Source organism: Tupaia chinensis, unplaced genomic scaffold (genome assembly GCF_000334495.1).
Source record: "Tupaia chinensis unplaced genomic scaffold, TupChi_1.0 Scaffold000217_1, whole genome shotgun sequence".
NCBI classification, from domain to species: Eukaryota; Metazoa; Chordata; class Mammalia; order Scandentia; family Tupaiidae; genus Tupaia; species Tupaia belangeri.
Window position 1 is genome coordinate 3,587,543 of NW_006159692.1, and position 8,153 is coordinate 3,595,695.

At 46.2% G+C, this 8,153-nt stretch overlaps 1 long non-coding RNA gene across 2 annotated transcripts; it reads right to left on the minus strand.

Annotated features, from left to right (window-relative positions):
- Window positions 1–122: 122 nt before the first annotated feature.
- Window positions 123–7,246, minus strand: LOC102491134 (uncharacterized). Of its 2 annotated transcripts, XR_334444.3 has the most exons (4): window positions 7,012–7,246; window positions 6,587–6,733; window positions 2,013–2,117; window positions 123–430 (listed from the first exon to the last, which is right to left on the minus strand). It is a non-coding gene; the product is annotated as an uncharacterized LOC102491134 (long non-coding RNA). The 2 variants fall into 2 exon arrangements; XR_003549280.1 differs by lacking the exon at window positions 2,013–2,117.
- Between the last annotated feature and the right edge of the window lie 907 nt (window positions 7,247–8,153).

The window sequence follows — 8,153 nt, forward strand, 5'->3', positions numbered from 1 at the left end:
TGCCATATTAGGCTGGGAAGAAAGAAGAGGGAAGAAGAGAAGAGAGAACAAGAAAAGGTGCCCTGGCCTTCCTCAGAAGGAACAACAGAAGAAACATGCTTCTTGGTCGGCCCCTGCCATTGGCTTCCCTTCCCTGGCTTAACCGAGTTGAAATGTGACTCTATAAGCTACTGGTAACGGCACACAGGTAACTCTTGGCAGTACTTTTTACATAAACACAGATTCCTAAGGGAGGTTGGGACCAAGACTAATGGGGTCCAGGTGAGTATGTTGGGAGGAGCGAGGAGTCACCAAAGGCCCAAGGGTAGAGTTATTTGTTAAGAGGTGTCTGCCTCTGCTGCCATTTTGAAGAAAGGGATAGCCTGGGAAGACAGGACCAGGCAGCATGTGGATGGCAGTGACCTGCAGAGGAGGTCCTCGGAGACAGGAGCTATGAAAAGAAAGAAGAGAGGCAGAGGTTGTGATAGGTGCATTGGTGTTCATTCTAGGTGACCAGCATACTCTCCTATGCTCCTCCCTTTGGACACTGGGGCAATTCCTCCCCATTTCACATGGTCCTTGGTAAAGCTGTCGATCAGTGTCTAACCCCTCCTCTCAATGAAAGAACATGTACTCTAGTTTAATCAATTAGACTCTTGCATGATATTTATACATAGATATTGAGAGATAGCAGTCAGCTCCTTTTTAAATAAGTTTTAAATTTAGGAGCCAGCAGATGGCATAGTGGGTATGTTGCTGGACTCCCACATGGCTTACTATGGTTCGAGTTCTTGACCCAGTGGCTTCAGAATCATACTGGGTACATGTGTGTACATGCCCAAAATCCAGAGAGGAGAATGGAGGAGAATGGATTGCTGTGTGGCCATCCCCCCCCGGGGACGGGGAATGATTTCTCGCTTTCTGTCTCTCTGTTTCTCTGGCAAGTATGTGAATCCGATAGCAGGAATTTCTCCAAACAAATGTTTTCTTTAATCTAAATTCAGAAAAAAAATTCAAACTTATGGAAAAGTAGCAAGACTTGTACAATGAACTTAGTATAACTTTAGCCTACAGGAACATTTTGCTTTTTTTATTATCATTCTCCTTCTCTCTCCCCCTATCTCTCTGCTAATCTAGGGTCCAGGATGGTACATTGCATTTAGCTTTCATATCTTAGTCTCATCTGATTTTCTTTGTCTTTCATGATAGTGACATTTTTTAAAAATATAGGTCAGTTATTTTGCAGAATGTTCCTTGATTTAGGTTACTAATCACCACTACTCATGATTGGATTTGTTTTATGCACATTGGGCAGGATTCCAGCAGCTTTCGCAACAAACATGAAAAGAGAGCCTGTCAAGGAAGGAAGCCACATAAAAACAAGATGAACAGAGAGAAAGAGGAAGAGCATTAACCCTGACGCTCCCCTCCATCCAATTATGACTGGACTTTCCAATTAGACAAGTCAATATAGTCCTCTTTTTGACTTGAATTAATCTGCATTGGGTTTGGGACTACTCTGACTCACTCACACCTTAGCTAATAGTCTTGGACCACAAATTATCCTTCCAAGAGCCCCAAATCAGTCGGTTCAAATCAAGTCTGACTGGAAGGTCACACCTCAGGCATCTCATGTAAAATTGACTGTCTTCCTTAGTAATGAGTCAGAGGCCACATGGCAGCTACTACTTTCACTTCATTGTCACCTGAGAGCCTGGCCTCTGGAAAAATCTGCGGTGATCTCTCCAAGCCCCAGTGACATAGAGGAATCTGGCTTACACACAGCCCAGGAATACGGTCGTTTTCTCCTCTCTGCCCTTGTCTGTTCTCTAGAACCTCTCCTGAGGGCCTCCCTCTCCTCTCCTTTGTCCATCACCTGTGGTCACCAGTTATTCTATCTCCATTTACTTCTTACCTTTATTATGCCTCATCTCTGTCATTATATTGGGTCATTGGAAGAGTCATGATGTATGGTGCATTGACTTGAAGTTATCACCAAGGACCTAGTTTCTTGTCCCCTTCCCATTAGTTACCTTTCATGTATTGGGGTTTCGTTCTCGTACAATAGGACTGCTGTTATGAGAATACTCTCCCTTTGCAATTTATTGGCCAGAACTGAATCATGTGGCCACTCATAGCTGCACAAGAGATTGAGAAAACAGGTATCAGACAAGAAAAAATGGGTTGTATATTAGGGAGAGTTAAAATTGCAAGCCAAGACTGCTATCCTTAGAAAGGCCTGCTTATAAGGTTGACCTTTGGTAACTATCTAGGAAGTTGGATTTCAGGAATCTCACCATTCCCAGAACTGATCAGTGACCTGCAAGTCAAAAAGAGAAGTCTTAGAAGAAATCAAACCTACCAGTACCTCTAGCCTCTAGAACTATAAGAAAATACATGCCAGCTCTTTAAGACACTGAGTGCATGGTATTGCACCGTGCTGACATTGTGTGTATAAACAATATGGATTATGCTGGACACCTACTTTCCTCCCGAGAGTCTGGGACATTGGTATGCACAGTGTGACCAGCTCCTGGTAGAAACCCTGGGCACTGAGTCCCTAATGAACGTCACTGACGGGTAACATTTCACAACTGACTGGAGGAATTAAGCATGTCCTGTGTAACTCCACCCAGAGGGAACTTTTATTTTTAATTTTTTTAAAGAGAGCTTGCCCTCTTTTTTTTTTTTTTTTTAAGAATTACTCTATTTAACTTTACTTATTTATTTTTTTTAATTTGACCAGAGAGGGACAGAGAGAGAGAGAGAGAGAGAAAGCCGATAGGTCTGGGACTCAAACCACAGTTGGCCATGTGGGAGTCTAGCACTCTTAACCACCATGCCACCTGCCAGTCCTCCCCAACCCTAGAGGGAACTTTTAGAGGCTTATGCCTGGTTTCCTCTGGGTTTTGCTCCATGCACTTTCCCCTTTGCTGACTTTGCTTTGAATGTATCTTTTCACTGTAATAAAATTAGTCATGAGGATGACATGCTGAGGCCTATGAATCTCCATAGCAAATCACCAGACCTGGAAGTGTTCTTGAGCACCCTGACACAGAGAGCCATCATGGTCAATTATGATTCACCCCCTGAAGGCTGGTCACATTGGTTCTATCAGTGGAAAACAGGAGTTGCATGGCTATGAGAATGTTGATTGTGTCTGCCAGACATTGACACTTCATTGACAAAAATACCAGAAAACTGAGGACACCTAGAGATATAAATAATAGGGATTTTTGTCATTTGCAACTAGAGATTTGAGATTCCTGACTCACTGTGACAAAGATACTTACCACAGTTGGAACAGAAATCCACATTGTAAGGAACCTTAGTGATAATCTCTATCAAATCTCCCCTTCTTGACTTCTATGGAAGGAGAGACCACATACCATGGAGAGGAAGCATGGGAAAAAATTATAAATGCCAGTGACAGGAAAACCAGTACCTTGCCCCACCGTCACCTTTGCACTCTGAATAAAGGTGACACTCCCGTGCGTCTAAGTGTGAGAGGCAATGGTTTGCCTTGAGAAGACAGAGCTCCTCGTCCCTGAAATGGGTTGGCAGTTTAGTAGTTGATTCCCACATCAGAGAAGGAGCAGGAGCTACAACCCCCAATTCACTCCTGTTCCAATGGTTTCTGACTCTGAACAACCACTTGGCTCTCTCCATGTGGGAAGCAAGAAATGCAAATGGTTCCATGCAACTGAGTACCCCATATGTTTGCCATAGAGTGGGCAAAACACAGCATGGCCATCATGTGAGCATAGTCCCAAAGCTGGGTATTTAAGCTCAAGAAGAGAAAGGTCCTGGCCTGCTCAGCACTTTGCCTGCCCCAACTCTCTTCCCTATAATTTGCCCATTTCGATCAGTCAGTCATCAGTCTGGGTTCCTGGGCTGGCAGAGAGAGAAGGAAATAAAAGGCACAGTCTATGCCCACAGACAGTCTGAGAACAGCTGAACCAACAATAATGAGAAGTGGAACTGGGGTGCTCTGAACTGTACATGCAGTGGGATTGAGGAATGCAGCGGTCAGTGGAACTGAAGTGACCAGAGAGGCTTCCTGGAGATGGTGCTTGAATTAAGTCTTGAGAGATGAGTTGGCTTTTGACTATCACAGGAGGGTGGAACCAAACTACACAGGCAAAGCCAAAAATCAGTGTTTGGGGACCCCTAGGGAGTCTGACTGAGGGCTTCTGTGAGGGAGGAGAAGGAAACCTGCCAGGTAAGTAGGATGTGGCCAGAGAGAGAGGATGTTCAAAACAGATGGAGACCAGAACAAGAGTCTAAGTTCGTGGAGGCCTCACCATCTGTCAGCAACTGACCTGGGCTCATGGACAGGGGTGTGGGCACCATCCAGGAGAGTGCACAGGGGAGCTGGGGACAAGGGGGATTATCAGGTCCCTTCCTCCACCCTCTGAAACTGAGGCCTAGGTTTAAAAGGAGCTGGGGGTGGGGGAGTCAGCGAAAACAAGATGGGAGGTTTGGAGAAGCAAAAATGTCAGAACTTGATTAAGCACAGATTATAGACACAGAGGCCGGGAGGCCTGGCTTCAGGGCCTTCTGCCTGGGAGACCAGAATGTCCCCAGGCTGAGGTCACACCCAGGTGCTCCTCTTCCCCATGAAGCCTCACACTGATGCTATGTGGGGTGGTTAGGAAGGGCTTGGCAAGGTCCCTCCTGGCTTTTTGGAAATTTCTATGAGAGGGTGTCTCTTTCTCCTCTTCTTTCTTCCCTCCCACCCATTCCTCTTCCTCCCTCATATTTTCCTCCTCAGCCCCTTCTAATCAATAATCCATAGTATGGATTATGGGAGGAAACAGTCATAGGTCCCAGTCACTGTGTCCCTAGTTCTTGGAGGACAGACACACCCTCTCACTGGGCCCAGGCAACTTCAGGAAGATTCCAGAACACCTCTGTTGCTCCCACCAGCCTGACTCCAGCTGCCTCATCCCCAGACACCTATCTAATGGGAAGGCTCCAGGGCCCACAGGGAAGACCTTTTTGCTCCCCAAATCACCAAGCTGCTGCCAACCAATTTGGGAGGAGAGGGAACACAGTAGCATTTACAGCAGGAAGGACACCAGCTCAGTAAAGCATCTATTGGGTCGTCTGGAAAGTCATGACGCAGTTTCGCGTTAAAAAACACATCATGAGTAATATCAGGTCGTCGGGAAAGTCGTGACATATTGCTTCTGCTTTTCCATGCAAAAATGCATCATGACTTCCCCGACGACCCACTAGCTTCTATTACAGAAGGAGCGTGTGCTCAGGCCTGTGGCCAGGTGCATCCACCACCACCCTTTGTCAGCTCTGTGGTGTCTCCTCTAGGGGACGGGGCTTTCTTTTCTTGCATATGTGTGTGCGCACATGTTTACATGAGCATGTCCACATGCATACATACACACACAGTACCTCGTCCAACATTAGGAAAAAGTCATTCTACCCCCTCAGTTGGTAAGAACAGGCCCTTGCAGCTGTGGAGGGGAATTTTAAAGCCCAGGTCAGCAGGGAAACCAGCCTTAGCTACTGCCATGAGCCTTAATTAAGTCAATTAATAATTCCTGGTGCCTGGGAAATCCTGGCTTTTGCAAATAAGAGAGAGGGGGGGAAAAAACTGATTCTGCCTGTAGAAGGCATCTGACCTGAAGAGGCAGGGATTTCGAGCCCTCCCCCTATGCAGTCAGCTCCCAGAAGAACCATTTCCTCCCTCACACAGCACTGTGCACACCAGAGCTGCACTGCAAACACCATGCAAAGGGATGTGGATTTCCCCAAAGGGCACTCTAAACTGCCAGTGGTCCTGGTGGCAAAGGAGCGGTCTCTCCTCCAGCCTCTCCTGCTTGTAATGTATCAAAGGCCATTTGGTTAAGCTAGGAGCCCTGGTGGTTTACATCAAAACTTTCAGGTAGTACCACAGCCTTGAGCTTTCTTTCCAGAGTGCGAGGATTGGACAATGTGACCAGTGTCTGGGGCTCGCACAGTAAGTATTGCTCTCTCTGAAGACACTTTCTCTAAGACATACTCAGGAACAACACGCTCAAATACTCAGACATGTGTGTACATGTCTACACACAGCAACAGGGTCTTAATCACACAAAATTATAGACTTTCTTTTCTCCTTTATTCATGTTTTTTCATAAGTTATGATGGTCTCAGACTCTTTCTAATAGGCCAGATATTAGAAAGATAGGATTTTAAAGTAATAACCTCAATGCCTTGATGTAAATCAGTGTTAGCAGTTGGGAGTATATCCTTTTGTATCTTTCTCTGCCCTGAAGCAAATATTTGTAAACATTCATGAAGAATTTTTAGGTCCGAAAAATAGAGTTACTGCTAAATTTACTTCTTAGCCTCTTACATCTTTAATTTAACACTGAGGATATTGGGTAGTTCTTAACTCATACATATGGATCTAACTCTTTCTAATGACTGCGCACACACACATAGTTCACATCTACTTATGCTAACATCCCGTCCCCCACACACACCCTTGAGGGTCTTCATACTGGCACAACTCCCATCATGGCCCCAGCCTGTCAGATATGAGGTTGTTGCTGTGTGGCTCTCCTCACAACCACCTGACCAACCCCATTGGCTTGAAACTCACAGATTGTTAAAGACATCCCATCTGGCCTCGGCTGTGCTGAGCAGGACGTTCTTGTCATTTCTCCAGATCACCGTTGGACTTCCAGGGGTAAAATCTGCATCCTGGGACTATGGACCAAGTTCAGGGCCAGCCAACTACATCCAGAGTCTTCTGTGGAAAAAAAAAACTGGAGGAGAATGGAGGAGCAGGGACTGCAACATGGCCATCCCCCCCTGGAAGGGATTTCTCACTTTCCTTCCCTCTCCCTCTCCTGTCCTGTCTCTCTCTGGTGAGTGCATATGTCCCATGGCAAAAAAAAAAAAAAAAAAAAAAGGAGACAAGAAATCATCCTAGCGAGTAGAAAGGGGTGTCCTGGAGCAGTGGCAGACCCCCAAGTCTAAGGATCAGAAACCTGGGTTCCAGCTCCAACCCTGACATTAACTCACTGTGTGGCCTCAGGTAAGCCTTCACCCTCTCTGGGCCTCATTTCCTCCTCCATAAATGAAAGAGGTAACACTGATCCTCTTAAGGCCCTTTCAGCACAAATGGATTCAGTCAGTGAGTCATGTATCTTCCTGCTGCTGGCTGCTCCCTCTAATGTTCATCCTTCCCTAGAGTCTGTTCCCAGAGCCCTCAGGGCTGAGGCCCACTGGAAGGGAGCTGCAAGTCCAGCGCAGAGGCTGAGCATGAGCAGAGAGGCAGGCAGGAAGGCTGCCCTGGAGGCCAGACCAAATGAGCATTTCCAAGGCTGGCAAAGCCTCCCCTCCTCCTTCCAAAGCTGACAGTGCTCTTGCTGTGCTAACTGTGCTGCACAACCACCCCTGAGGACACCAAGCACTTCCTCCTCTTCTTGTCCTTCTTCTCCTTTCTTTTTTTAAGACAGAGCCTCACTATGTCATGCTCTTCCTGCCTCAGTCTACCACATCACTGAGATGACAGGTGCACTCCACCGTGCCCAGGGTTTAGGTTGGACTGGGTTTCCCATGCTAAGAACTGTGTCTCTAGACATATTTTAAATGAATTAATTATAACAAAATACCTTCTTCCCAGGTATTTTTTAGTCCCCCCCAAAATTAAAGGAGAGAGTAGAAATGTCATCTCCAGATTCTAACTGTTTGTATCTCAGTCTCCTAAAAACCCATCACTCTTAGCTCTGACAAGCTCCCATACACCTCCACCTGCCAGGTTGGGCTGCCATATTAGGCTGGGAAGAAAGAAGAGGGAAGAAGAGAAGAGAGAACAAGAAAAGGTGCCCTGGCCTTCCTCAGAAGGAACAACAGAAGAAACACTATCCACAAAGACTAGGGCTCTGGGTCCTCTCAAACCCACCACACTAGCACCACAAATGCTGGCCCCAGTGAGAAATCTCCAAGCACCTCTTGAGTATTCGTGTCCTAGATACATTTAATCCCAGCCTTGCCCATGGACTCAGCCTTGACTGTTTACTTGGGCTACTCTCCCAGCAGAGTCTATGGCCACCCTCAAATCAGGTCACTGGCACAGCCTCTGATATTGACTAATTCAAAGATTACAGTTGAGCAAGCAAGCACATGTTAATTTTTAATTTCACTTTGATTGATCAGCTTTC